General features: G+C 37.8%; 1 protein-coding gene across 3 annotated transcripts in view; it reads right to left on the reverse strand.

The window, feature by feature from the left end:
- EPHA6 (EPH receptor A6) overlaps window positions 1-18,124 on the reverse strand; it is a 365,847-nt gene that overhangs the window by 149,145 nt on the left and 198,578 nt on the right. The window lies entirely within an intron of this gene.

Raw genomic sequence — 18,124 nt, forward strand, 5'->3', positions numbered from 1 at the left:
GTGGCCTTTCCTGGCCTTTGTTTGTTGTGCCACTCTCCATTCCTGCTGCAGCTGACAGTAAATAAACCTCTAAGTTTAGCTGCTGAAACACTGTGAACATGTGCTAATTTCCAGAAATAATTTGCTTTCTTTACTGGTAGATGCATTTTGTGGCATATATAGACACATTGAGTTGGGTCAAACAGTCAAATATGAATTAAATTACTTATTTTATTCCTTTCCTTGACATCAATAGCTAACCCAGTTTTAATCTGACTAAAGACATCAGCATTTTTTCAGTTACTACACAGAAGAAAACATAAAACACTAACACTTTCTTTTATTTTTTTTTTAAATAAGAGAGGTATGACTTTTTCATTGCCTGAAAGAAGATTCTCCATCAAAGCTACAGTTCTCGTACTGTGAGAGGACATGGATTTTTTTTTAGTTGGAATTTAATCTCAACTCAACTTGGATACTTCTTTGTAGAGGATTACAGGAAACAAACCTAATTAGGTAAGAAGTAATAATGAAATAGGAAAAGTAGATTCTCAAACCAGAGTAAAACACATCAAAATTTATGCTCCTTTACATTCCTGAAGAAGACAAGTAATATAAATTAATATGGAAAGGAGGAAAAGTTAAAAAAACCAATTTTTTAACCTATTTATACCTAAAGTATGTTTTTGTATCTACATGGCACAGTTTCACCTGTTCAGAAACCTGAACTTATGAAAAAAATATATGCATTCTGGAAAAGATTCCAGGTACTTTCAAACTGTGGACCTAACATTTTTTCCCTTAGCTTCCGGAAAAGCGCCTCTGTTGAACAGTTTCCTGACTTTGCCTCAGTCTGATGACTTTTAATGCTCAAAGGGAAACTGCAAATCAGCTCCTTCTACAGAGGGTGAAAATTAACCAGCAGCAGTGAGAAAAGCAAACTCTGGCAACATGGCAATCTGCTGCCTTATGAAAACTAATAAACAGACCTTGCACCTGCCATATAATTATTCCTGCAAGCTAAAGATCTTGTCAGCAGGGAGCTGAGGTGCCCAGAGAAACCCTCTGCATCCTCTGATGTCTGCCTGCTTTTATCTCCAAGGATGGAGACCCCGCTTCTCTGGGCAATCTGTGCCTGCGCTTGGTCAGGCTCACAGCAAAATGTTTTCTAATGTTCAAGCAGCCCCTTCTGTGTGCTGGTGTGTCCCCATCAACTCTTTTCTTGTCAGTGGGCAACACCAAAAAGAGCCTGGCTCTGCCTTCTTTCTATCCTCCCTTCAGATATTTCCAATCTGCATTTATTTTTCATCCTACAGAACAGCCTCTCTTAACTTAGCAAATGCAGATAACAATTTGAGCATCATTATAGCACATCCTGAGGAAAACAGACTAGTAAATGAGAGCCAGAATGAGTTCTGATGACTCATTTGGCCCCTACTACATTTCCCCAACGTATTTTTAAAGCCTCACACTTTAACTCCCAAAAAAGAAATGTTTGAATGCCAACACTATTAAACTTGAAAGAATTTTGCTTGCAAGGAATCTGTTTAATTAATACGGATAGAAAAGAAGCAGAGACAAGGATTTTGAACTAAATTACTAATAAATGAGAAGTATAGGTTAACTGGAAAGTAAACACTGGGAGAGCAAAATTCTATCTTAATTACAAGTTGCAGCTCAATTAACTCCATCAGTATTGCCCATGTAAAACAGAACTAAACCGACAGGTGTGCAATTCCAAAGCAAGATACCACTTCCTTTCCTTCCTCCCACCACAAACATGTGCTAGAAGGGAAAAGATGAAATTAATTGCACAATTGAACAAGATGTCTATGATCTATTCATTGAGCATGCAGTGTTAAATACACGTGGGCTTAATTTATATTTTATTCTGAGTAACTCAGTGGTGCTGATCACAAAACATATTTATTTCCTTGAATTGCCAATAGAAATGAAGTCTCACGCAGTGCTGGATCACTAAATGGATGTGAAACTGGATCAGTATGACTTAGTGTGCCCTTTCACAAGGAGGTAAAAGTGAAACCTTTTTCCATCACTTGACAGTGCTGGATCACTAAATGAATGTCAAAGTGGATCAGTATAACTTAGTGCCCTTTCACAAGGAGGTAAAAGTGAAACCTTTTTCCATCACTTGTAACATTGCTAAGAAGCCCTCTGTCTAGGTCACCTCACAGGAATGATCACTAAAGAATTAGATCTTTAACTCCCTGTGAGGTTATTCTATATCAGAAAAATTGTTTTCTCTTTGAAAAGTTAGTCAGAAAATGCAAAAAGTATTTCACAATAATGCTTGTATAAGATCAGCTACTGTGGAATAATTTATTGCGCAACAGCTATTCAGATAATTTCCAAATGTAGACAAGCTACTACATGCTCTTCCCTTTAGGAGGACAAAGACACATCTTGCTTATCTCCCAAACCTTCCTGAATCACTCACAAGAGAAAAGCTGAACAACTTGTACCTGAGGAACCCTCACAGCAAGTGATGGAGTAATTGCCATGGGTCTCCCTGGAATGTTTGGTTTCTGGGGCTTTAGAATGTGCTATTTTCTCAGAGATCAAAAAGGAAAAGGATATACTTAGACAAATATTTACTCAGTTTTAAGGAACAGGTGCCAGCTGTGTTGTGTTGGCCCTTTATTCCCTACCAGCTCTGTTCTGGTTTTTATTTTTAATTTATAGCCAGGGTTGGGTACAACCTCCACGGCAGATGTTTATTTTGAATATTTATGCAACTTGCATCTTGTGAGGGAGGACAGAAAGGAAGCTGCCTCATAAGCCCTTGCAGTGAGCTGCTTTTTGTCTTGTCACTTTCTTTCCTTCCTGTGAGCTGCTCATTGCTTTACCTGAGAAGGATTTGTCAGCCCAGCGAGTTTCCCGTGATGCCAGCTCTCTGAAGCGCGTCATTATCCGCGGCGCTGCCTCGCCAGGAAGGAGTTTGTTTGCTGCACGTGAGCTGGCAGCTATTCCTTCACGTATTCTGCACTGTTCCTCAGTGCTCTGCCAGCCCAAAGACAGCATGCAGCCCCTCAACTCTGATCATGCCCTGACACTTCACCAGATCCGGGAACAACAAGGAGTTGTTGCCCAGCACTGATTATTTAGTTGGCCAGATGAGACATCAAAAGGATTTCAGCACAGGAGAGACACCAGCTGCGGTCTTGGCAAACAAAGGGAGAATTTCCCAGCCTTAGTTCCTCTGCAAAGATTATAAACACTCAGATCTGAAATTTAGGATAATTTGAGCCCAAATGGCAGGAGAGAACACGCTGTTTTCAGTATTTACAAAGCTACAGGTTGCTGCTGTTATTTTTCTCTGATAGGAGCAGAGCCTCTTTGCTTACCTGGTAAAGAGGAGCATGGAAATTTGTAACACACAGACACAGAGCTACAGTAAGCATTTAAACAAGAAATGTTTGGTTTGAATCACAGATTTCTTTGAGCTGAGTCTAAATGAACATGTGCATGAAATGTAATGGATATAATTAATATTTAAAGAGTTATGATTTCTGGACTAATGATTATATAATACTATTAGCATCCTGTTGTGTGAGGCTTTCAATTCATATAATTAGAAGATTACTCTAGCAAGAACTTAGAGAAGAAATGCACTCATATAAAAGCACTAAAATAAAATTACAAATCTGGCTAAGTTTATACATCTTACCTCAGCACTTTTGTAAAATTTACATGGTTTAGACACATCTTCATAATACTGGAAAATCAAACTCAAGAAGTTTTCCCAGCAGGGGCTACAATGACACAAAACCTCCCACCAACAAAATGCATCCCTCTCCTTTCTCATCGTTCTCAATCTAGGGAAGTCCTTTACCATCTCCCCTTATCTTCCTCCAACTTTTTCACCATTTAATATTAAAATTATTCACATAATTTTGATTTTTTTTTCCCAAACCAGTCATGCTCTATTCACAACACACATACATTCACTCCTGCATAATTTTAACATCACAGAAATATAAGAGGCTGAAGATTGCTCTGAGAGGGACAATGTCAGCCTACATTGTCTCTTGGGTTTCTGCTGCAGCAGACCTACCAGCACACAGCCTGGAAATTGTAGCAGCACCCTCTGTGCTCACAGACTCCTGTGAGAGCAATGTCCTGTGACGGACAAGGTGAGAGCTTCAGAGCTCTCATTCCACATCCTGTGCCAATGCTCAATATTTCTGTGCATCTCAGAGACTTTTAAAATCCCTATTTCCTATCTTTCTGAAAGGATTCAACAACCATCAGCCACACAGAGAGAAAGGAAAAGGGGAACAAGATGAGATCTCTCCAAACTCTCTAAGACTACAGACTTCCTGATTTTGCTCTACAATGAAATGTCAGTGTGGTACTGATTCCCCACAGCTCTTCAGCTGCTGAGACAAAAGAGCTCTGAAGAGTCATATGGTCCCAGAATAAAGTCAAGTCTTTGTTAATATCTATTTTTAGTCACTAGACCATACTGTGTTAATGCTATTTTCCTGCTGTTGTGTTTTCAGTGCTTTATCTGTTCCATGGTATGTTCACAAGGACATTTAACAAACTGGGGTCTCTGGAATTCAGGCTACAATCTTGGTGGTGAACATCAACACCTCCTATTCTGTCAGTAAGGCTTTTATCCACTAAATGAATCCAAATGTTTCCCTTCATGCCTCCTTTCACCCCTTTGGACACACAGCTGAAATGCTGACTTACTCATGAGGCTGGACCAACATCCTCTTATTCTCAGAGGAAATGTACTGTTGACCAAGAATGGCAAGGGAACGGGTGAGGGAAGCTCATTTCACTTCACTAAACTATTCAGAATTCATTTTTTTTTTGCAGGTAGAGTTAATTTCCATGCAAATTAAGTGGAATATGCAAAACTGTTCATAATATATCTGAATAAGGCACCAGGAATTTAAGAATAGATCTGCAGTTCTGTGAAAGCCTTTATCTTGTCAAAGTTTAAGTGGTCCAGGACACTGGAAGCCTTCAGAAAAATGCCCTGTTGATGCAGTTCTTTACCCTCCCTCTAAACAGCCTCCTGACAATGATTTGGGGGTTTCTCTGCTGTTCAACCCTTTGTTTTTATGCCCCTTCTAGATTGCTCTTTTATGCCAGACTACCCCAAGGTTCTCACTACCAGAAAAGCAGTTTCTCAATAACTGTATTTTCACTTGCCACTTTCTAGCCTCAGACAATTTTGAATAATTTTTCACAGCAGACATCTCTGTTGTGATGACACACATGTTATGTTTTTTTTTTCTGTTCAAACAAACAAAATGACTCTTCCCCACCTGTGGTGGAAATTTCACTGCTTTAGGAATCCATCCAGCTTAGAGGATAGGACTTGCTTAGAAAGCCTTCTAACTGCATTTTTAAACATTAAAATATATTGTTCTCCTAAACCAATTTCAAATAATTCTGTTTCTAGCCAATGCTCACAGATATAAAGGTCAGGAATAATTGGTTCAAAACTCCTTGAATTTGTCCAGTCTTTATATGGCCTATATATTGCTTAAAAGGTGACTATTGTAGCACATTTTATAATGAACAGTGAGACAGAACTTAGTTCTTTGCAGAATCTGAAAGATAAAGTTTTTGATCCGATAGGTACATGATTTTTTGAACTAGGTTTTTCTCCACTGATCTTACTTAGAGTTCACCAGAGGGAACAGTACAGTGCTACTGCTTTAAAATTAATTTAGTTTAATTTAAAATCTGCTAGGAATGATGTTTTCATAAAAATAACCCAGTAGTGATCTTTTAATCTTTTGTTCTTCTTTCAGTACTTATGACTAGGTTAAAATGAACAGCCATTTGCAAGACAGGTGCCACTTTAATAATGGCTTAAAATTATGGAATAAAACTGCATAAAAATTCTAAAGAACATGAAAACATATGCACCAACTTTTGAGCTATTTTTAAAATTGCTTGGTCTTAGTGAATTTATTCTCCTGCCTAAGTCAGCACAAGCAGTGGAAGAAAAAGATGGGCTTAATGCTACTGAGGTGGTTTGGGGCAGGATGTTTGGCCCCCAGAAGAGCTGAGAGCAATCACAGAAGCTGTTCAGGCTTGGCACAGGCTCAGATATCCTGTGCCTGCTCAGTGTGGCTGCCTGGCCAAGGAGCAGTGTGGTCACAGGGCTTCCAGGACAAAGCACCTTAATAAAAAGGAGAGTCCCAGAGGAGTTGCTCTGTTTATAGAACAGGAATGAGAGGAATCAGCCATTCTATATTTATATTTAACAGAGATATGCCACCTTTGTTGGTCACTTAACTTCTAAACCTTAGAGTAAAGCCACCCAAAATATCACTTTGAGGTCATTAATAAGAGTTTGTTACTAACAAATTCTTCTTTGGTAATACAAACAGAGGATCCTCTGAAGCACTTAGTACCCTGCCCCATGCTATCACTCCGTAAAAAAGTCTATTTATTTAGCAATTCTCAGCATCAGTTTGCTTGAACAAAAGCTGTACATGTGGACAGCTTGGAGAAATGTGTAGGACTTTGCAGAGCCTTTATCAGGTATCTGTAACATTTTTTTTAAAGGATGGCATATTAGTGAGGTTGTTCCTTGAGGAGATACTGAGTCTTACCCATTGTTGAAATGTATCTTCTTACATTCATACAGTATGAGAGCTAAAAGATATCAGCTCAGAATAACAGTATTTCCCTCCTCTTTGCAAAACTGAACACGTCCACACAAGATGAAAAGTAGCAAAGGTTCACACACAAATTTCCATGTGTTTTATTGCTACTTTTCCTTCTGGCTGAAACCAAGTGCAGCTGTAAGCACAGGACCTGAATCATTCTCTCTCAGCTGAGAATATCCAGCAGTAGCATTAGAGATAGATTAAACTATCCAAAATGGCATTTTGAGCAGTATGACTCCATCTTACACCCAGAAATAAGTGGTTGCATTGAAGCTGTTTCAAGAATATGTATTCCTGTCCTAACACTGTATTCTGCCTTTAGCACTAAGCAACTTACAGTTGAAAACTTCTTAATTCTGTCACTCAGAGAGCTGATAGGCCATGAAAACTTCTGCTGTCTCATCTAAGCTTAAACAACCACATGTGGTAATTCTGATAATGGTGGCATACTGCAGTAATCACAGATGTGGCTTTTTTCCTGACAATCCTTCTGATGAGATGCTGAAACAGGATTTTCATGTTTTCTCTTTTCTTCCCTCTTTCCCTTCATGCCTACAGCAATACCCCTCTGGCTATCTTTGTTCCACACGAGGCCAGTAAGGATCTGAATAAGATATCTCTATAACAAACTCAGACACTGAAGGAATGTTTTTCTGACTGCTCAGTAGTTATTACTCTCTAGTCAGTACTCAATCAATGCTAAAGTTACTGTGCACTGTTTATCACAGAATATTCTGAGCTGGGAGGGACCCACAAGAAACATCAAGTCCAGCTTCTAAATAAATTACCCATACAAGGATCAACTCCATGACCTTGGTGTTATTGGCATCATGCTATCACCAACTGAGCTATATGAATATATATAGAGGTACATAAAAAGAGATAAATATAGCTGAGATATATAAAAAGCTGCTAATCACCCAGGGCTGTTCAGTTCACATAAATATTTGCCATTAGTACTACTCAAAATGAATTTGAGAATGTGTGTTATTCCCACTTTTGCCTCTTTAATTCTCCTGTATTTTCTAAAAGCAGTGGTGTGGTATTTCCTACCTGGATGCTGCTGCGTAAACTTTGACTTATTTTAGGATTTTTTCCATGAGATCCCTATTCTTTAGTGCCATTGTCAGGACTGAGAGCCAGCTTGTCTTGTTTGCTTGTCTCATTTGTGTGTGGACCACACTCAGTGGTGCAGACTGAATGAGCACACAGAAGGGACCCAAACCTTTTCTATCCAGCCATATTCTTAAAATCTTAATTCCTCTGGCAATCTGCCTAATGTCCTTCTCCACCCTACAGTTTTCTCAGCTTCTGGTTTTGTAACTCTATTTCCTCACTCTGCATGTGAGATTGATGCACTCTCATGAGCTGGGTTATGAAAAATTAAGCTCTGAATTGCAGAAATATTCATATGGAAAATGATGCCTTCTCACTCATGAAAAGCAGTAAACAAATTAGCCTGTAATACCTCATCATTTTGTCATATTGCCATCTCTGTAAAGACCATCAGTTGCACTAACACTTGCAATCTTTGCATTATTTGGTTTCCTATATTAGCTTCCATTTTAATTGAGAAGTTTTCATAAACCCCTCTATTATTTCTCAAAGAGGATGGAGGCAGAAATAGCAACCTGTGGAATATTCCCCCCTCTTCTCTATGGAGGGCAGTATGTACTACTGTTCATTTCAGTTTTCTATTAGCTTGACTTTCTACACAAAAAAAAAAACATCCTCAAAGGCCTGAAGCTCAAAATGCTCCCCCAACCTGATAGCATCTTAATGTGCTCTTGTAATGGGTTCTGGAACAGGTGGCTAATAAATTAACCAGAGGTATGCAATCTATTATTGACTGGCATCATTCCAACCACACAGCTCTCAAATGGCAGCTTGTTTCATGTAAATTTTATTGCACTGAAGGTTCTATTTGTTACCAAGAGGCTTCCTTACAGATGGAAAGAAAATGCAAATATTTTCTACTTCACATAGGATAATGCTTAAAAAAAAGCAAGCAGGATTTTCCTCTAGGCCTTAACATCCTATTCTAGGACGTTAACTAGCAAAGTAAAGAAGTTAAAAACATAGCAGCTTGGTAACAGAACAGATAAAAATAATATATAAAGAGTTGTTTGGTGCTTTTTCACACTACCAAACAGAGCAACTCTGAAGCAGATTATGAAGCTTTGCACTATTAGACCTCTGAACACTGCAAATGTAGCTTAGTTTTGCAATGTAATACAGTATAGATTATTGAGTAAATTTTACTTTCTCTCTTACACTGAACCAAATGGCCTCTTAGAGGTTTCTGATCTCTCATCACCCACTGATATCCATCCTATAACAAGTAAAGCAGAGTCTTTTCTGCTAAGTCTCTGCTTTCCTTCCTTCCAGCTGGCTACTTATTTCCTGCCGGGTATGAAGCCATGAGAAGAATACTCTTGGGGGAGTTATTCTGGAAGGAGAGATTGTTATTCATGAAAGACTGCCAAAATCTCTCTCCCTCCTATCCCTACATCACCCTGCAGGATATTTTCGTGCAGAAATTCCTGCAGGGCTGGACGTGGGGCATGGGACAAGCCACATGAGCTGTGCATGTCCATATCAGGCACAAGGACTGAACCACAGAGTTTGAGCCTGATATATAAAGTTTAAAAGGACTGTAGGGCACTAAGAAAAGCTGTGTATTTTCATGAGTAGCAGAGATTTGAGTATTCCCTTGAAAGTGATTTAATTTGGCCTGGAGAGAAAATGAATTAGAAATCAATATTTCAATTGTATTACTTATGGATTGTTGGAATGGGTGGCTTTACATGCTATGATTGACATATACATATGTCAATTTTCTAACTTTAATGTCAAAGGAGACAAGGGGATTGACTCTTTTTCCTGTAATACAGCTGAATAAATATATTCTTCTGAACTGGTGATTCCCTTTGTTAATCCTTTCCACCTAACAATTCCAGCCCAATAAATATGAAGGACGCTGCACTAAAATCAATTCAAATATTTCCACAGATAGACCTATCTTGTCTTTTACCCATTATTTTGCTGTTTACTATTCTGTGCTCTAATTCTGGAAAAAAATTACTTCTGCTATGAATTGTATTTATTGATTCTGTATTTTTCTGTCTTTACTCACTGATGTTTATAAACTCATCCAATAAGTCTTAAAAGAGTTATTTTATTCTTCACCACAACCACAGCAGTTGAAGCATAATATTTAGTTATTTATAGAAAAGGGGGTTGTTTATAGAACAAACAAAACAGTTTGCTTCTTTCTTTCTTGAGATCGCTTACATGGTGAAGAAATATATTGATATTTATGATATTTAAAAACTTGAGTTTTCAATTACTGTATTAAAATGAAATAAATAATAAAAAATCAAGTACTGCATTTGTGAGGTAGTGACTTCAAGAGCAGTTTGGTCACTTACAAGCAGGAAAGCACCCAGTGACATTTTCACTGAAATGTTGTGCTGAAGCCAACACCACAGAGAAACCTAAACCTGTCAAATACACTTCAGGAGTTTCCCTAAGCAAGTATGTTCACAGCATACATAAAAAAAAAAATTAAAAACTTAACGTCAGTAATGAAATTTGCCAGTATAGAGCCATTAAATAAAACAATTAATGCTGTAATGTAGCACAAATGAAATAAGGAATGTTGAAATATAGCACATTTATTCTCACACATGTTTTATAGTTAATGAGTCCTGTTCTGTGGGAACATGTTTTCTGTTTTAAGTTCTTTTTATCTCTATCTCTATCCTTACCGCCAGTGCCTTTTTACTTCTGTTCATGTGCATGCAAATTGGATAATCACAATGGTTCTTTATACAGAAAAATAAAGGCCATTCAAATGAGCTGTCTTGATATTCCAATAAAGTTAATAATAAAAGCCAGTTAATGGTTTGTACCTATGGAAGCTGTGAGGAAATACCAATAAAGCATGACAGGTTCCAGTGGCCTAAGAGAAACCAACTACCCTGGCTGAACTTCCATGTTAAAACAGGAATGCATGGAGTGAAACACCTGCTTCCTAATTAGCATTCAAAAGTTTTGAATCATGTGTCAGTACATCCTTTTCTGTCCACACCTGGGATAATATCCCTGTAGATGTGGTGACAGTTACTCAGAATACACCACAGGATAGAGCATTTCAAACAAGAGCGACAAAACTGTCAGGAGCTCATCTGTTCTCCCTCACCAGATTAACTGCATTGAGGATCTACTTCCATGCTCCTCACACCTTCTCCCCACAGCACAGATCCAGGGAAGCACAGGAAGTCCTGGGAAATCACACTCGGCCCAAGACACCACATATCTCTGAAAATCAGTCTCACTTTCTGTCTAAAATAAAGCTGATGCTCTCTCAGATTGACATCAATCACCTGATGCTGCCTGAGCAGGATGAGGGCACTGTCCTGCAGAGGAGTTTTGCACAGGCAGGCAGGGCTCCTTTTAACTCTCATAAGTAATATAGATAAAATATCAGCCGATACTTTCCATTTTCCTGACCTCCCTTGTATCTTTTTTATTCTTCTGAATTCAGTTATATTCTAATTAAAGCTTACTTTTGCATTAAGTTGAGATGCAGTGCATTCCCCATCATTTGTTTAGTGGGTGGTATTAGGAATTAGCAACTAACTAATGAGTTATTAATGCTGGCAGTTTCACTGACATTTAGAAATTATTCTGATTGTGAGTTTAGGTCTATTCTGCAAAATTCCTGATAGTGTTACCTCACTTATCAACGCTTTTTTTTTACATAGACAAAATTAATCTTATATTTCATTAAGGCATTTCATTTGCAATTTGTGGATTCAGTTTCAGGCTAAAAGCTGCATCTTATTTTGGGACTTCTAGCTCTTTCCATATTTATAAAATTTACTACGACAAGTACTTTTGTCAGTAAGGATCAATATGACATATTTTCCAACAGTATTTTGATGCAATGATGTCATTATTGTACAGTTATATATCAACAGTACGATTTACTGAACAATATATAATTATGTAGTGTTTTTATCCCTTTATTTCATCCTTGTTCTTACATTCAGAAGACACAAAGGAAAGCTAAAATAGCTAGATGGCCAGTTTGATTTAATTATTCTGCTGTTCTGTTCCATGTTTGTCCCTGTGTCTTCTTTTATTCTTATTCTGAGCCACTGGGTGCTACCATGGTACGAACAGATATTCACAAGCATTGTATAGAACACTTGATAAATCGATCAGATACCATTATTGCTACATTCATCAGGCTGACATCTAAATTGTCTTGGGCTGTATCAGTACAGTATCACCAGAAAATTTCAAACTGCAAACAGTACAGGTGAAATGCAGAAAACAAAACAGAATACATTTAGGAAATAGGTAAAATAACAGGATGAAGTAAAAATATTTACATTATTTTAATCCAAGGAAAGAGTTCCTTGTTCTGAAAACTATTCTGAAAAATCAAATAGCAACAGATTACTTGTCTTTTAACTTGATAAATCACTTATAAATTAAAGTAGTTTTGTGATTTTCCACTGTTTTTCTTGTCAGTGGAAAGTGTGCTACCACCATGGGTATTTCTACTCCATTGTGGCAAACTGGCATCTCAGGCAGCTGTTCCTTTTAGTGTATAATATCAGCAGTCAACAAATATAAAAGAGCCTTAAAAAAAACCAAACAAACAAACAAAAAAACCCAAGCTTTTTCAGCAGATCATGTATGATACGCTCCAATTCCATACAATTAAAAAGTGAAACATTTTAAAAAATAAATGAATCAATAAGTAGGACATGATAAGTAAAGAGGTGGTGAAGGAGGTAGAAAAGTAAAAGAAAAAAATATTAAATAGTCAAAAAACTGAAAACAGCCTCACAACCTTAGGGAGAATTTTGTTTTCACTGTTATCATCCCACAGTGGTTTTATTCCATGTGCAGACACTCCTGGAACTGTCTGGGTTTGAGCTCTCCAAGACAAAAAGCAAAGCAAGACCTTCTCAGTGAGCTGCCTCTAGCCCTGGAAGTCACACACACCTTCAGTCCCCAAAGGCCTGAGTTTACGTCAAATTTTTATGGCACTGAGATGGTTCCTGGCTAAGCCTCTGAGAATCATAAATGTTGCAGCTTTTTTTTTCTTTTTCTTTTTTTTAAAGTCTACTGCAAACAATAGAGGGCAATGTGAAGATCTTTGTAGCATAAATTAATTTTTCTAGAATAAAAGTCTAAAGTTTCGGTTCTGTGGCAGTGAGGATTCTGTGTTTTCTAAACCAAATGTACCTAAACTAATATTGAGAGATAAACAACAGGAAGTTCTTTTAAAGCACATGAATATTTTGAAAGGGGTAAAATCTAACCAATACTGTGAAACACATGGCATTTAATTTTAGATTATTACCTTGTAACTAGTTAATGGTTCTTGAATTTTACTCTGAATTCTATGGTATTGATAACTGTCAGAAAAATTAATTAATGGCTCAAGGGGATAATTGATCTGATCTGCTAAAGCACTTTTTCCATGCTAAATTGAAAAAAGGTAAAAAATTATATTATTGTTATAATAATTATTATAATTCCCTCCATTGCCAATCATAAAGTTCCTTGAAGTAATGAAGTTCAGAACTTTGAGTAGAGAAATGACTGCTTTATAAATAAAATTATCTCTGTCCAGCATATTTACTGTCACGAGACATTTACTTTTTTAATCATATAGACAGAGTATGTTTATCAGGAGAATTTTCCATACAGAAATATAGGTTTCCTCATTTCTCAGTACAGGCAGGACCTAACACCACTGAAAACTCAAAAAAAAAAAAAAAAAAAACCAAATTCGAGGACCAACTTCAAGGGAAGCAAAAGGCAAAATCCCCCCAACTTCAGGAACCATTTATTTTCATTGTATGCTGCCAGTTATTTCTTTCTGCATTTCTAAAACCATTTCCAAAGTTACTCTTTGAGAATCAATCCACAATATTAAAAAGAAAGAACCCTCCAAAGTAGCATAAATCAATCATCTTGTATATTTTGCTTAGTTAATGACTGACACTAAAAGATTTCATAATTGCTAAAAATGAGAGCACTTTATCAGGCAATGATGCAAAATCTCTGTAAACAAAGAAGAGAACCATGACAGGGTATAGCTGTGGCTAACACTGCATTTTAACAGCAAACACATCTAGCAATTTATTTATCAGTCAGAATTCTGAATCCTGTTATTGACATTTGACAGAATCATGGCTATGGTATAGACAGCTTCTCAGACCTGTCATTTCAAACCCCTGCAATTTTAAATGGACCCTCCATCATGTCTAACACCTAATTATCTTGTCTACGTAGTTTTGCCAGGCAAGGAAGATGAACAATTATCAAGGAGTGTGGTAAATTTAGAATGTTAAAAAACTGATTGTATTTGAAGAAAGAATAAAGTTTTGACCCCTACACATGCTTAACTTAAACCTACACTTTAGATTTTTTTTAACACTCAATTACTATCATTTTTTAAAGTATTTATTATGGCAAATGAGATGAAAGATCAATTAATCCCACAGCTTTGCTCAGGACACCTGATGAGCTGGGAAATTTTAGAAACCATAAATATGCTGTTGTTTACACTGGCAGAAACTTTGAAGGCTTTCCATCTTTACTTGGGCTGTGAGACACATTTTGAACTTACACATGCTCTCAAAATGATGGGGTTTATTTTTTTAAATTTAAAATTTGACTACATTCCTTTTTCTATATTCTATTTCCTATAAGCACCTAGAATCTTATGTGGTTTCAGCTGTAAGTTTGCTGCCTCTGTCAGCCCACAACACCCTGCTTTTTGTTAGAACTGGATGATCTTTAAGATCCCATCCAAGCCAAATTATTTTATGATTCTGTGATTTTTTTGGTGCATGCTCATGTCACCCCCTTGCCCATGTCTGGTCTCAGAGGTGGTGAGAAGTGCTTCCCTCTGGACTGCAATAAAGATCTCAACAGTTTAGTGAGGGGAGAAGAGAGATAAAACCTCCTCGCCTGGACACAATCACAGAGTTCTGAAAGAGTACCTGACAAAGTACTGAGAACTGCCACAGTCAAGGAGTGAAGGTCCTATTGTTTATGGAAGTCATAACCAGGACTTCAGAATGCAACTAGTGCAAGTAAACTGACTTGTAAAAAAATACAGCAGATTTTGAGAAAATACATTTTCGGTTTGCACAGCAGAAAGCAGTGAACTGCTGTGTAAATTTATATACAGCAGCTGGAACTGTAAAACCACTTAAAAAAGCTGCTACTCATAAGATTCTTGCCACACATATTTGGCTTGTTGAGTAAAGCCAAATAAAGTATTTGTGAAGAATTAAAAAAGTAGCAATTTGTACAGGATTATTTTCCTTATCCCCAATTGCTTTTTTTCCCCCCTTTCATTGGTGAGGCAATTAAAATTTTAAATAAAAATTGAATGAACGCTAGTGAGCATTAATGCAGAGCATATGAAGATGGAAACTGGTAGCAATCTGTTCTAGCAACCAAAATTATGTCTTCCAGGCAAGCAAAGGCCTCTTTCTGAAGTGACCCAGCCTGTAATCCCTCTAAAGTGTATTGGTTGATACAACTAATTACCTCTGCCAAATAACTAAATAAATGCCTGTACAAGACATTCTTAAACTAGGATTTAGAAACTGCAATAAAAATGGCTTTTTAAAACCTTGATTTGAAATGGAAATTGCGTTCCTTACCCGAGCTGAAGAATTCCATAAAAAATAAGGTTAGCACCTCGCAGTCTGATGGGAAAAGATACAATCCAACTAAGAATTCCTCCCTTTTCCTTTTACACTTAGCCATCTGACTCTAGGTAAGGACAACAGGAGGGATGGCAATATTTAAAACAACAGTACCAGCAGCACTAACAGTAGGAGATAATAAAATTAACAAAATAGGAATTGGTGTGCTGCATTCTGATTAGTGAGGCTTTTGCTATTTGAGCCATAATTTGGAGAGCTTCCTCACAAATGATCTGAACATTATGGGTCTAGAAATCACCATGAAAATGCCAGAACTGTCACCATCTCCACTCTGTAGCATATGTGAAAAAACAAAATGTCTTAAGCTCTTTGCTCTTTGGGGAATTTCTATTTCTGCTCTGTGTTTCTGAATACAGAGATGTCATTCAGTGTCTTCCCTGGCTGCATCCATTCTCACAGCATTGTTTCCAGAGCTCCAAGTTGCCAGGCAAGTGACTCCTTTGTAATTCAAGAGTATAGAAAATGGGTTCTGATCATTTTCTAAGCAGATATGTTTGGCTTTAATAATTTAATTTGCATAGTCACACATAAATCACATATATGGAAAGCTTCAGAACTTGACAGGCATGGATTTGATGACGGGGAAAGGGACTGCCTTACCAGCTCTGCTTCATGAAATTGTCTGTTTATGTGAAGTCTAGCAAAAAGATAGGATTTTCCTATTTGCAGTAGGGTGTTCTCAAGCCTTAGCTCAGTCCTGAGGACTTAACTGCTTTCAGGACTTCTGTGGATTTGGGATTTCACCATGTTTTCCAACTGGTGATAAGAAAAAAGTATTTATGTATTAAAACAGGAACTGAGGCTCTTGCTGAAAGAAAAATATATACCCTAAAGCAAAAATCTTAAAACAGACCTTTCTGAAAATATAGCAAATATAATCACAGAATATGCTGAGCTGGAAGGCATCCATAAGGACCATTTAACTCCTGGCCCTAGGCAGGAAACACCAAGAATCACACCCTCTGCTCAAGAGCACTGTCCAAATGCTTACTGAATTCTGTCAGGGTTGGTGCTGTGACCACTTCCCTGGGGAGCCTCTTCCACTGCCCAACCACCCTCTGGGTGAAAAACCTTTTCCTAATATCTAGCAGAAGTTTTGCATTAACTTAAGATAGTGCAAACCAAGATCGTTACCCAAGAAGTTACAAATATAAGAAACTTAATTTTGGCAAAACAAAGGTTTTACTGAAGATGCCAGATCTTCCAGAAATGACCTTGTCCAATTTTTCAGGGGACTTGTGAGTAAAATAACAGTGGCTGCCCAGAGTACGTCAGTGTGAGGCTTTGACTGATAAAGATCAGAGGGCAGGCAGAGATCTTGGCTTCCCAATCAATGCACAACCCTTTCCAACCCAGTGACTGTGAGGGAGGGTCTGTGCCTCCCCATTCCCCGTGAGGTCTGACATGACATGACAGATCTGTCACCCACAGGCCTGTGAGCTGTGACATCCAGCAGGTTTGCTGTGATGCTGCTTTAACAGTGATTGAAGTGCAAAACTCGATTTGTAAAAGCTTTCACAATTCCTCCAAACCCATCAAACACAAGAAGAAAATCTGTCAGAAGCTGTTCTGTGCCAGAAAGGAGTGAAGGCTGGCACCAGGGCATCAGATGAAGAGAAAAGGCACTGCCATCTCCATGAGGAGAAAAGGCAGTGGGCACCAGACACCTCAACTCAGAGCAGCAACAGCAGCTGGAGCTTGGTCCCTTCATCCAGCTCGACCAAACCCCTGCTCTTACTGTCTTGCTGTGGCTCTGTGGGACAGCTTGGGGACAACAGGGCTCCCTGCTTATCCTCTGACATGGCTGAGCTTGGCATGAGGAGCTTCAATGTGCTAAAGCAAAGAGCTCAGTGGCAGAAATGTCTCCATTTCCTAAGCTGGACTTCAGGAACAGCCAAGGCTCAGAGAGACGTGCAATGGCACCTGGCCACAGCTCAGAGAACAAAGCTGGAGCTGGCCAAGTGCTGCTTGGAGCAGAATGCAGAATAGCTTGAAAGGTGTCAAACTTATAAACTTCTTCTTTCTTTTTATCTCTCTGCATAAATATGCATACAAGCATGCATATATACATATATATGTATATATGCTTGTATTCATAGGTCTGTGCATAAAAGAAATGAGTAAAACCCTAATGAATTTATTCTGGCTTTGTCATTACTTCTCTTCAGCAAAGATAAAAAAAAACCCAAAGCAAAATTAAGTAAAATGAAATAGTACCTTTTAAAATTAAACAAGATTTCTTCCTGCAAAAGCACTTAATGGGAGAGGGCTGTTTGCCCATCTTTTTGCTAGCTCTTCAAAAACAACTTTGGAGAAAACTGCCAATTTTCAGACAAATATAGAGAAGTCCAAAAGATCTATTTCTGTAACTTTCATGAGAATCAATATCTGCATGAAGAGAGACCCAACACTAAATGTGCAACTCTGAGTGAATTGTGGTGATTTTTGCCCATATTCCAGCCAAATCAGTAGAAAATAGAAGAAATAGCCTCAAGCGCCAATGTGAAGGAAATGAAGTATTGTCAATCCTGCTACTGATACTACAAATAATTAAGTCTTTAAGAGGAAAAAAAGAGCCTATTTTTACAAAAACACAGAGATAATATGTATTAAAAAGAAGCAAAAAGGCTGAAATTTTCTAGGCATGACTTTGGATAAAGACTTTATACACGTCTTGATCTATTTATATCCTATATTCAGACAGAGATA

Source organism: Pyrgilauda ruficollis, unplaced genomic scaffold (genome assembly GCF_017590135.1).
Source record: "Pyrgilauda ruficollis isolate IOZ18807 unplaced genomic scaffold, ASM1759013v1 scaffold50, whole genome shotgun sequence".
Taxonomy (NCBI): Eukaryota; Metazoa; Chordata; class Aves; order Passeriformes; family Passeridae; genus Pyrgilauda; species Pyrgilauda ruficollis.